We start from the raw sequence: 12,219 nt of genomic DNA, 5'->3' as shown, positions 1-12,219 counted from the left end.
CTGGGTGTCTGTTTTGTGCCTATTGGGAACTGCCTCATCTTGGCCAAAAGAAGAACCTTGCAATCTAACAGAGAGGTCTTTTCAAGCTCTCAAGAAGACAAAAAAACGCCTGTGCCTCTGCCTGGTTTACATTTCATCAGCCCATGATCAGCTCAGAGACCCCAACCCCAAAGCACAGCACTGCAGAAGCTGTGGTAAACCCCTGCGCTGCCAGGACATCCTGGGGAGGCTGCAGCAGAGGAGAGCTGTTTGAACTGGAGCTGCTGCACTCAGAGTGCAGGATGGAAATCTTGCCTAAGCCAAATGTTAATGAGATGGCAGAGGCTCTGGGCAGGCTTTGTACTTTTTTTCCTCCTGGATTAAGCAGCGGCATGTGAGGATCATGGAGCTGAATGGCTGACAGCTGAAGGTTAACATCAGGTCAACAAGCCCTTTTTCATGCCTTTCAGTCCCAAGACCCTGAGGTGAGAGGGTTACCTAAAGCAAACATTTTTAAAAAGGCAGTTCTCCTTTCTTCCCTGTCTCTTTCCCTTGCTTGCAGAGGAGATGCCCTGGTTTTGAAAGCCAGCTTGAACACTGCTTATCTGTGAACATCAGGATGTGGGAGCAAAGGCAAGCCATGGCTCTTCTCCCATCTGAAGTCCACTGGTTTCTTTTTCCCAGGACGAGCTTACTCCTACACACCTGCAAGTGTCTGCAAGCACCTGAGCTGTGCAAAGGAAAGCAGGCTTCAGCTCCTGACTCTGCAGCTGATTTCTTGGGTGATGCCAGGCAGGTTTTTCACAGACTGACTCAGCCACCCTTGGGTTTCCTTGCATTGCAGAAGGATAATCAAGGTCCGGGCTCTGACGTCTCTTCCCCAAAGCAAAGGTCATCACCTCTCTCCTCATCACCCTCGTGTGTGTGTGCCCCCGATGGAGCAGTGGTTCCTGTTTGATCATCTGGGTGGTACCACAACTCAAACACAACAAGTGGCTTGTTCCCCCCCATGCTGCTGTGCAGAGGGCTGTGGGCTGCCCTGGCCTGCACCCAAAACCACGCAGTCTCATCAACATGTTAAGGACAGTAGAGCAAAACATGGTACTTTAAGGATCTTTTTTTCCAAGGCAGAGTTTGGTGACTCAATTACTACACACCTTTAGAAGTAGCGATCCAACACACTGGATGGGGAGCTCCAGGGCAGCTTCACCTGCACAGAAAAGTGGTTCATGGGAGCTGTTTCCAAAAGGGATCCAGCTGGGCAGTGGGGAAACTTCAGAGGGGACCATGGCTGTCCAAGCTAAATAAAAAACCCAGCCAAGTGTGCCACAGGGATGAGAAGAGGTTCCCCAACCCTTCCCACTGCCTCTGCTACGGGTGCATCAATCCTGAGCAGTCAGAGTACTGAGAAACTTGGAGACGAGGAACAGAGGAGGGAACAGCAGGAAAATCAAATCATAAACCATCACAGATACTTCTGCCATCACCTTCTGGCTGCTGCTTCAAGCCTTGTTAGCATTCACAAGTTGCATCGATTTAAAGCTGTTAGAGTAATTAAAGTGGAACAAATTTCCCAGGAATTTTTTTTTCCATACACACACACATGAATGTGGATGTATATGTGTGTATATATACATACATGCACCTGTAAAACTGAAGCACCATCCTTTACATTGCCATAGCTTACTTACTTTTGCCTGGAAAGGAGGTATCAGTACAGATTTTTAGGAGATGTGTTATCAAATGTTGTAAGCCTTATAAGACAAAAATATCTCACTTTCAAAACACCTGCCACATTTCTGATTGGTCTTTATACCAATAAAAATGTCATGTGCCCTCTTGGAAAATGAATCCAAAATGATTAAGACTGTAGATTTAGATTAGTGGAACCACATTAAGTCTTTCTGTATTCACTCTCATTTGAAATAAACACTCTTAATTTAGGTTAATTTGTAACTAATTGAAAAAATCCTTAACTCAATTGAAGGGACCATTAGTCTATTATGTTCCAAATGAGGCTGTCAATAGAGCTCTCAGCTGATTATATATTGCCTGTCATAATTACACCAGAACAGAAGCACCTGAGAGTTTCCCTGGGCATCCAAGAAGCCCTCAGGGTCTGTGAGGGGAACTTGGGGACAGTGATAAGACATTCAAGCCTTTTCTTCAGGCGTGGTGCTGTGAACAGAAGCATGACCACTTGAGCAGAAAAATGGCCTTTTTGGGCTCTTGATCCTCCAGTCTCAGCATTCCCACCTCCCTGATGCCTATTGCCCTCTGATGTGGCTTAGGAAAGGAATCACTTACTTCCTAAGGGTGTGTGGGGAGGGAGCTCACCCTGCAGCCCCTCAGGGACCCAGACCTAAGGGAATCACTTGTTCAGAAAGGTGTAGGTGCACATTAAGGTTTTGCATGTGCCCAGTGCAGTAGTTCACCCTGCACACGGCAGATATGGCCCCCAAAATTGTACCTTGCCGAGAGCCAGCTGGTTGCCCATCATCACTCATTAGGCAATAAAGCTTATTCCAAAGTCAGGATCAGTTTGGGGTACTTGGGCAGTTCAGCCCAGCCAGAAACAGGAATGGGGTAACCAGCATCCATGCCCCACAGCACCAGAGAGGTGGAAGCATGGCTTCTCTATAACCCAGCCAAGATCAAACACCCCATTGCTCGTGTATTCCACCACATTCTTGCTTTTGCTCCAGTGAGTGGAGTCAGTATAAAACATTCCCTGCCATCACCAACAGGGATTTGTTGAGGGTCAGCTGCTATGAACCCATCCAACCACTGTCTGTGATGGAGCCACTGGATTTGAGGAGAGGGAAAAAGCAGGAGACAACATATTTTTGATGTTAGTAAGGCTTTAGACATTGTTACAGATAAAACCATTCTCATGAGTGAGTCTGTGGAATGATTGTTGAGATTAAAAACACTGTACAGGGAGTGCACAGAGAGTATTTACTGGTTTTTCAGGTCAAAACAGAGAGGGTCCAAAACTGTTAACCCATTCAGGTATTCAGTTTGGAGGTAACAGCAAATGAGAGGAGTTGCCAGCACATCTGAGAAAGGGATTATGATTCAAAATGGTGTTGAGAAATCAGAGAAATACTCTGGAAAAAAAAATCCCAAAATATAATTCAACAGAAGTGTGGGTGAGGTGAGATGGGATAATCAGTTGGACAAATGGAGGATTAAGAGAGTTATCCTTGCTGGAATAGTCAGTTGGACAAGAATAATAATTTCTATAGAAAAGGTGCTTTTGATCATAATCTATGATATGGGTTAATCATGCTGTGTTGGATGGCTTAAAACAGGTCCCTTACTTGGTTATCACTGCTCTGTGCTGGTAATGCTTCTCAAGAAAATAAGAAGCACTTGAAGAGAGCTATACAAGTTGGGGAGAAAAGTGATCAGAGAGGGGTTGGTAAAGGAACGGCGATCATTTTGTCTAGGAAGGGGAAGGCTAAGGAGATGTTTCAAATACACAGAAAGGGCTGTGATGGAGACCAGAGTTTGTGCAAGCCAGAATGAAAGCAATGCTTTGCAGTGGGGCCAAGGGCAGTGTGGGCGAAACAGGGGAAAACATCTTTATCCCAGCTGTCAGGATAGCTAGTGCTGCACCGGTGGGAACTGGCAAAGAAAGTTTCAGGAGAGCTAGAACAGGGCTAGGCAGTATGATGTCACCTCTCCTTGCCCCTTCCCCTTGCTCCCTTCCCCCCAGCACAACAAAAACTCATGTTTCATTTGACTCAGGCAATGAAACAGTGCTGGGAATTACCTGCCTGGTATCTGCTGCAACATGGCAGGTGAGAGCAAACACCAAAAACGTTGCAGGAGCTTATAACGAACTTTTTTCATGTTTGGAGTTCATTGATGCCAGCTGGATTGCACTCATTGACGACGGTGGTTTGTAGTGCGGAGATGCTGCAGCCTGCAAAAACGGGGGAATAAGGAACAGTGATGGTACCCAGCTACAAATATTGCCATTTATGTGTGTCCCTTAGCCTTGCACAGCGTCTCTAGCTGATGAAGGGATGTAGGCTTTTCCTAAAGCTACCAGCACAGAGATGAGACTACAAAATTATGCCATTCCTGTATGCCAAAGGCACAGACGATTACAATTTTTCTTCTGACTCCTACTCATCCCGCCTCATGAAGATCAGATTAATTGTGGCACATGATCAAAGAGATTGAAATGAAGAAACCAAGAACCAGATAGCTGCCGCTACTCTGCTGAAAAACTTAGGTGCAGATAAGGACTGTAATTTTGCTGTGAAATAGCCTGGGCTAAGAGAGGTGAGGGATACGGTGCTAACCCCATGTGTTTTTATCCTAACAAGTACCCCAGCACTCCTGATTCAATGAGAACCCTGTTATCACACTTCTAGCTTCAAGGAAAAAAAAAATCACTGCCTTTTGGGAGAGTAAAAGCAAAGTGTGAGACCTGTGAAAATCAGCAGAGCTGCAAAGAGACTTTGCCATGCAGAAAATGCACATGGTGGCTTGGAGCACTTGTGGGCTGAAGCTCCTGTACATGAAGCCCAAAATGTTCCCAGGTCCTGGTTATGGACCAGCTGCAGTCCCAGTAGCCCCTCCCCTCTAGCTGAGGACCAGCAACACACCATAAACTGGCCCCTAAACCCACCATCCCTCTCCTAGTACAGAGCAGTTGCTTTAATGAAGGGTTAGCACACTTCAAGAGAAACTTGGCAGTGTGGGGCACCTGTATCCCACCCACTCCTCCTCCTCATTCTCCTCCTCCTAGCCTGCTTCTGGCACACCACCCACAGACCCCGCTGGCCACCCTTGGCAGCTCCTCAGAGAGTTCCACTGAAGCGGAGCCAGATGGAGCTGCCAGCTCTCCTGTACAGGATGGCACAGGCTTTTCAAGACGCCTCTTCCTGGAGCTGCCTACTCCCTGTGGGAGGTGTAAGCGAGGCACGTGTTGCTTCCCCTGATGAGTGATCCTCCAGTGTGTCCCATGCCACCAGCGCTGCCACTGAAGCCTGTGCTTGGTTGTCCTGCAGAGCTACCAAGCATCAAACTGGCTCAGATAAGCACTGTGTCACCTCTTCCAAAGGCCCTCTGGGTGGAGTGCAATTCAAGACAGAGCATTACGGCTGCTGACCCAAAAGCCAAGGGATTTTCATGGTCACCTGGCTCTGTGAGCAGTATCTGCGTGCACAAAAGTCCTGTCCATGGCCCGTGACCTTGTCCACCATCACGTTGAGATGGTGCCAGCAGCAGGACTCCCAGCCTAGGAAGTGAAATTCCTGGGAAGACCCTCCTCCTTGCACACTCCCAATTTTTATTCCCACTTACAACTTTGGGAGGACCATAGGAAAGAGTATTCACCACTGTCCCTTAGAGAGACCTGCCTCAGGCATCCTGTGGGATGTGCTACCTATAAGGACAGGCTGGTGGGTGGAAGGGGAAGATGTCACCTGCTGTGACACACATCTCCATGTGGAGATGAGGTGTTTGTGCAGGGTGAGAAAAGCCACTGCAGCCTGGTGGCTCTGGCAAATCCTTAGGTAAAATCCTCTCTTTAATTCCCGGCATTTTACTATCTCAGTAAAGCCCAGAACACATAAGGGAGGAAAAACAGGCCCTGCACTGCAGCTTGCCAAAAATGAATTCAGGTGTTGGCCACAATGCGGACACTTGCTTCAGGTTGCCACAGGGCTTTGTCACAGTTTCAAGCCTGCTGCAACCATAGGTGCTGGGAATACTGCCTTTGGAATATGGGAAGTGACCAGTATGGGTCTGCATGGGAGCAAGCAGGCAGGTGTCAGATTTCCAGTGCTTGGGAAGCAGAACGCAGCCTTTTGTGGGCTGGGTGAGCTGGCTTGACACAGAGACTCGCACGTCTCGCTGCCATTGCCAGGGATTGGGCTGTCTTGACACATTTCCAGGAATCTTCATCTGTGCTGGAGAAGCACTTCTTGCCTCTGCAGTCTTGATGGCTGGGGAGAGATTGGAGTGTTCAGAGATGCAGTGTTTCTTCCGGGGGGAGCAGGCAAAAACAGCTCATCTGGCTGTATTTTCATGCTGGGCTTTCAGCAATCAGATAAACTGGATGCAAAAATATCTTGTAAAGGAGAAAAAACCCTTTCACACCTAAAGTGGGACCCCAGGGCTGCTGTTGAGGGTCTATCATTACCCAGGGAGCCTGTCAGGGCATGTGGAGTGGTAGACTGCCAAAGGTGGCATGGTATGGCCAGGGCCATGTGGGCTGTGTGTGCATTGTCAACACAGCTGGAGCAGCATGCAACACAGGACAGTGATGAGGACCTCCAAGTCACAGGCAGCCTCCTGGCTCTTCCCTTATCTCTTTAGCAAAGGCCTCTCTGGGGTCAGGCCAAGCCAACACCAGATACAACCTTAATTACATGAGTCTGGTTTTACAGCTACCATTTCTCTCTGCCGTGGAGCCACGTTCAGCCCTCTTGGTGCTGCTCTGTGGTTTTAGCTCACTTGGCTGGGGTTTGCAGTGCTGGGCTGGGCTGCCACCAAAGCAGCTGAACCCAAGAAGTGTTTTTCAATATAATCACTTTTGCGCTGCCATTGTTGTATGGGAGGAGGGATGGCAAAGTGCTTGTCTGAGGGATGTGGACTTGGTCCACCAGCTGTGATGTGGCACTTGCCACACCAGGCCTAAGACCACCACTTCCTCCAGCAAGGGGGCTTAGGAGGTACCTAAGGTCTGTTGTGATCAAGGGTGGTGGTTGCCACCTGCAGCAGACCTCATGAGTGACACATGATTATAAAACAAAAATACAAGAAAACCCCTTCCACCATCTCTCCACTGGCCTTCACCCAGGATGCAGGGTGCATCCCTTTGCTGGCTCAGCTTTCTCCATGGTAACAGATGGATGTCGGAGTCCCATCCCCCTTCATGATGCTGGGACGGGAGGGTGGGAGACAGATGGTGATGGAGGGGAAAAGAGTCCAGATCCTCCTGAGTGGCAGAAATTGCAGGAATCCCTGATTGCCGAAGCCAAGACGCTGACCTAGAGCTGTGGGAGGGAGGGAAAGCGGAGGCGCGTGGCTCTGCTGAGCCTGGAATAGCAGAGCAGCTGTTAAGTTATCACTTGTAATTATTACAGCATATGGGAGGGAAAGAATAGCTCTCAAAGGGAGAAAAACAAATAAGGAAAAGTCGGGCTGCCGCAGGGCTGAGCTGCAGGAGGAGTGACACTCAGCACTGTGGCGGGTCCCCACCAGGTGGCAAGGGCATCGGGGGACAGCTCTTCCTGTCCACAGCTCTGGTAGGAATTTGGGTGCAAATATTTGTACCTGCAGGACTAGGTGCTCACCCATCTCAGAGGGTGCCCACTGCCCACTCAGGGCCATGGATATGCTGGGGAGAGGATGACACTGGCTGGGGTGTTGCAAAGGGATAGAGCCTGGCATGCTCCCCCGGGCCCTTCTCCCATGCATGATACGACTGCTCGCTCTGCAATTTGGCAGGAGCCATCGCTACTGCATGTGAGTGAGGCAGCACGGCCATGGGCAGCAGGTGACACCACTAGAGCACCAAGTGCCTGCATGCCATGGTTTGGAGGGAGAGCACTCAAATTTCTCACCTATGGATGCTGCCAGCCCATGTCCAGTGCTATACAGGGAGACAGGACGGGTGGCATGGAGCACTGCTGCTCACACCGGCCACTGCAAGACAAGGCTGGAACTGCAGAGCCAGAGCAAACACCTGCCCTCAGCTTCAGGATGCACCAGTTAGCCCCAGTAAACCAAAGGGGAAAGTCTCAGGGATGGGCCCTGCATGGGACAGTCTGCTTGCAGGAAGACATGGAGCAGGGGAGAGCAGCAGCATCAGGAAGAGAAGAGAAATTAGGATTACAGTCTGTGAATGAGGAGCAATCACAGTCTCTCTTAAATCCTGTGCCACTTGGAATAAGTGGCCTCTTATGGCAGTTATTATTCTGGGCTTTCAATATCAGAAAAAATTAAAAATGGCAATAAGTCCTTGGAAACGTGGAGCTATTGGCAGCTGCATCAGCTTCATCCCACCTTTGGACTGCAGTGTGGGGACAAGGAGTGTCAGGGGATGCTACCCTTCTCCCCACCCAGAAAAAGCCTGAGAGACTTAATGAAGAAAAATCTAAGTATATCTGCTATGCATTATATGCAGATATTTAAATTCACTGATAAAATTCACAGCCACTGAGCTACAGATTTTCCTGAGAGTGGGAGAGCTTTTGGAGCCCATTTTGATATTTGCTTGTCCTGCGCAACAGGCACATAGCCACAGAGATGAGTCAAGACAAGAAAGCGATGTTACTTGTCCTGTTCCCATGCTCTGATGGCTTTTCCCTGGGCAGCTGCTACTGGCTACAATTGGAGATGATGCAGGACCAGGGGCAAGGGGTTAAGGGGTTAAAATCTATTCTGAAGAGATGCTTTTATACTCTCTTATATTCACCTGTCTCCTGCTTTTCAGCTGTCTACTGCTGCCTTCTCCCTGCAAGTGTAATGATTATCCTCAGAGCAGGTGAATTGGCACCCACCTGTTTACCTAGATCAACACCAGTGTGTCCCTGGGTCTCTCATCCCAAGCTAACCTGATCCCATTGCAAAAAGCCACTGGCTCTGGTGAAAAACACCAATATCTGCTGGAGCAGGAGATGGAGAACCCTGGGCACACTGGGCTAATGTGCCAGGACCAAAGCACACCACTCCTAGACTGAAGCCAAGAGCTTGGAGCAATGCCTTGGACAGGCATTGCCAGCAGGACACTGATGTAGATGAGTGCTGAGCATCTGCTGGTCCCATGGGAGCCTGGGAAGTGCCCTTCAGCTCTGGTACTCCACTTGGACATGCAGCACAGGCAGCTGCTGAACAGCGATGACGCTGCAAACAAAGCTGTGACAGAAGCATTGGAAATAGGAGACGGTTCAAACTCTGTGATCCAGAACAGGAATAAATCACATGTGGCAGACAACAGCCCCAGCACCCGTTAAATAAACCAACCAAACCCTGCCAGCATCCCAGGATCCTTGCCAAGACAGGCACTGTGCTTGGAGACTGAAGGACCAGCTCTGCTGCTAGCACAGCCTGGGTGAAGATCAGGGAGGCAACAACAGTTTGCACCAGATGGGAATCTGGCCTGATGCTTTCTAAACTGCTGGCCCTGCCAGAAGAGCTGACCCCCACCTCATGTACCCAGACTTGACTGCTGATGTGTGGGGGTGACCCGACAACCCAGCTAAACCTGGAGGTGTTCCCCGCTGCTCTGACACCTCAGAACAGAGGGAAGCAGCAATGCTGAGATTTGCAGAGCTGCTTGGTCCTTTCCTCCTCCATCTGCAGTGACTGAGGGGTAGGGAAGGGCTGCAGCAGGGCAGATGGGGGCTGTGCTCTGGCATAGGACACAACTTGGGCTATCCCTGCCCATAGCAGTGGGTTTGGAACTGGGTGATCTTTAAGGTCCTTCCATCACAAACCATTCTATGATCTAGAATGAAAGTATTTTCAGCATTTCTGCCAGAGCCTCCCTGGGGGACTGTGCTGTGTCAGGCAACCAGGGGGAGACAGAAAACCTGCCAAGAGCAGCAAATGGAGGAGAACTGCATTTGTAGTTCTTTCTTATCTCCATTTTGGCCCTGGATTTGCAGTGTCTGAGTTAGAGCTATCAGGGTTTTGACAGCTAAGCCCTCCTTGTAGCAGGATGCTCTGCCTAGGTGGAGGTAAAACAGCTCAGACTTTGCCCTATTTGCAAGGAGTTATCAGTGATGGATGGAGAAGGGGGGTCACGCTGCTTTTGGTGTCAAAGAATGCTGAAACCAGCCTGACTCATCAATACCAAAGTTAAACATTCTGAGGACATGAAAAACAATGTTTCCTGACAGAAACTGGCACCAGCGAGGAGGTGGCAGACAAAGTTCCTGATAAAGGAACCTACAAGTTATAGTACAGATAACTTATCTAATGGTGCTGAGCTAGAGGCTGCTGAGCTGACATAGCTGGCCTAGAAACATATGACTGACAGGAAATCACTTTATACTATAAAAGCCCAGTCCCACTTTTTAATGTCAGGGCCTTCTAACACACCCCATCTCGGAGTCTGTGGAGATTCCTCTCTTGAGTGAGGACTCCCCTAAAGGTTACTCCTTAAGGCTGAATGAAAGAGATATGCCCATGGTTGTTGGTATGGGTGAGTAACATCAATCTCTACTTAATAATTATTTTGCTAGCTTAAATATTGTTACTTCAATATGGTTTCAAGAAATAGTGTACTATACTAGTAGTTACAACTCTCTATATTCTGTAGTAAACAATTCTGATTAAAGTCTTTTAGTCTAATCATCATTGTCATCATCATTTAAATAATCATTCTATTCATATAAATATATTTGGTTTGTCATCCTTAATTCTGAAGGACAAAGTTGTATAAAGGCACAATTACACCTATATAATCCTTTAGACATAAACTGTTGATCAAGTCTGGGACCAGGACTGGATCCAGCTGCACTTAAGACTCCTCTCTGATAAGGAGTTTAGAAAGCAAGGGGTCCTTTCTGACCCTTATGATTCAACAGGAGGGTTTCCATGATAGACCTTGTCTGAAACTTCCACCTTTGCCCATGACAATCCTGCATCCCAAACTCCCCCTGCAGCCCTTGTTCGACCTCCCATGCCCTCCATTCTTGACTCAGGGCAAGGTGGCAGGGATGCCAGAACCACCCCAGAGTTTAGCAGGGAACAGACACACACACGCACACAGTCACACACAGGTGCATACACAGAGTCCCCCTCTTGCACTTTTGGCCACCTTCCCAAATGCCAGCATGACATAGCAGTCCCTTTCCATCTCTGTCCCTTCTTCTGTAAATCACCCACAAAGTTACTTGATCTTAAGGTAATCCCTTTTTCCACAGCAGCAAGGGCCTCTCATTTGATTTTACATGCCATTAATCTAATCCGAAAGTTTGTGTTTGGATTCCTGCTTCCCCTGGATTGTTTGTAATAAAAGAAAATCAGGATTGGGCAATAGCAATTGAAAGAGGAAAGTAATACCTCCCTTTTTCTATCAAAATTGACACTAGATAAAATAAAAGGGACAGGAGAAATCAGGGAAAGTAGAAGTTTTGAACTTTTTTCTTTCCTCCATTTAAAAAACCTTATTTGTTGCTTTGACCCTACAAGACCCCTGAATATTTTTAATTCCTTGCTATGGCTGTGAAACCCCACCTAGGGAAGCAGCAGGAAACATTCCTTGGAGTATCCTAGCAGCTCTTGGAACTGAGCTTCTCAACAGGGGAAGGTTTGGTGACTAATCCAGGAAATCCCCTTCTCCTGGACAAGACATCCACATCCTGATCCTGGCTGCTGTTCCTGGTGTGCAGCATTTTTCTGGTAAGGACTGACAGATTCATACCCAGACCCTGGAAGATGCTTGCCTTGGCAAGACATTAGCAGTCATTCAAGTGGTCTGGAAAACACGATCTGCTCTAACCCTTCCTCTCTTGAGGAGGGTGTTGCTTTGGAGGGGGTCCATCATGCCTGCCTTGTTACTAGTTCCACATCTGATCCAGCAGAACATGGTTTTCCTCCTGTGACAGGATTGCACAGTGCTCCCAACCTGACTCCTGCTGCTGGCACACCCATCTTTCCCGTGCTGACCACTGCAGCCTGTGCTTCCTCTTCTGCTCACCAAGTGCCTTCCTCCTGGGGCAGATCTCCCAAAAGTTTTCAATGCTTCCTCCCACGGCAGTTTCACCTTTTCTTTCTCTCCTTGAACATGACACCTCCTTTCCATGGCAGATGGTGCAGCCACAAGTGCCTGTACCCTTGGTTAGTGTGTGTGCCCTAGCACAGCCCTGGCACAACCAGGAGACAGCATGTGCTCAGCAGTGTCTCTACAGGCAGCATGGCCAGGGCAATGTGTTTTGGCTGGTGAGGAGAGAGCAGGTACTGTGGTACTCACCTTCGGGCCCCTGTCATGGCTCTAGATGTCCCCTGGGTATGGATGATGCTGGTGACAGCAGCCTGCAGCAGCAGTGGCCCAGACATGAAGAAGGGACTGTTGCAAGCTGTTGGGGAAGAAGGGTCTGATCCTGCCCACAAAGCAGCAGTAAGAACGTGGGTGTTGATTTTTGCCAGCCTCCACATGGGGAAAGGGCTGGGACAGAAATGACATGGGCTAGGTGGTGGCAGATATGGAGCCCTTGGGACCTGCCAGGGTCTCCCAGTGCTGTCCTGACATCAGAAGGAGGGTCA

Source organism: Manacus vitellinus, unplaced genomic scaffold (assembly GCF_001715985.3).
Source record: "Manacus vitellinus isolate BGI_N305 unplaced genomic scaffold, ASM171598v3 scaffold_59_pilon, whole genome shotgun sequence".
Taxonomy (NCBI): domain Eukaryota; kingdom Metazoa; phylum Chordata; class Aves; order Passeriformes; family Pipridae; genus Manacus; species Manacus vitellinus.
Note: the sequence above shows the minus strand (reverse complement) of the source record.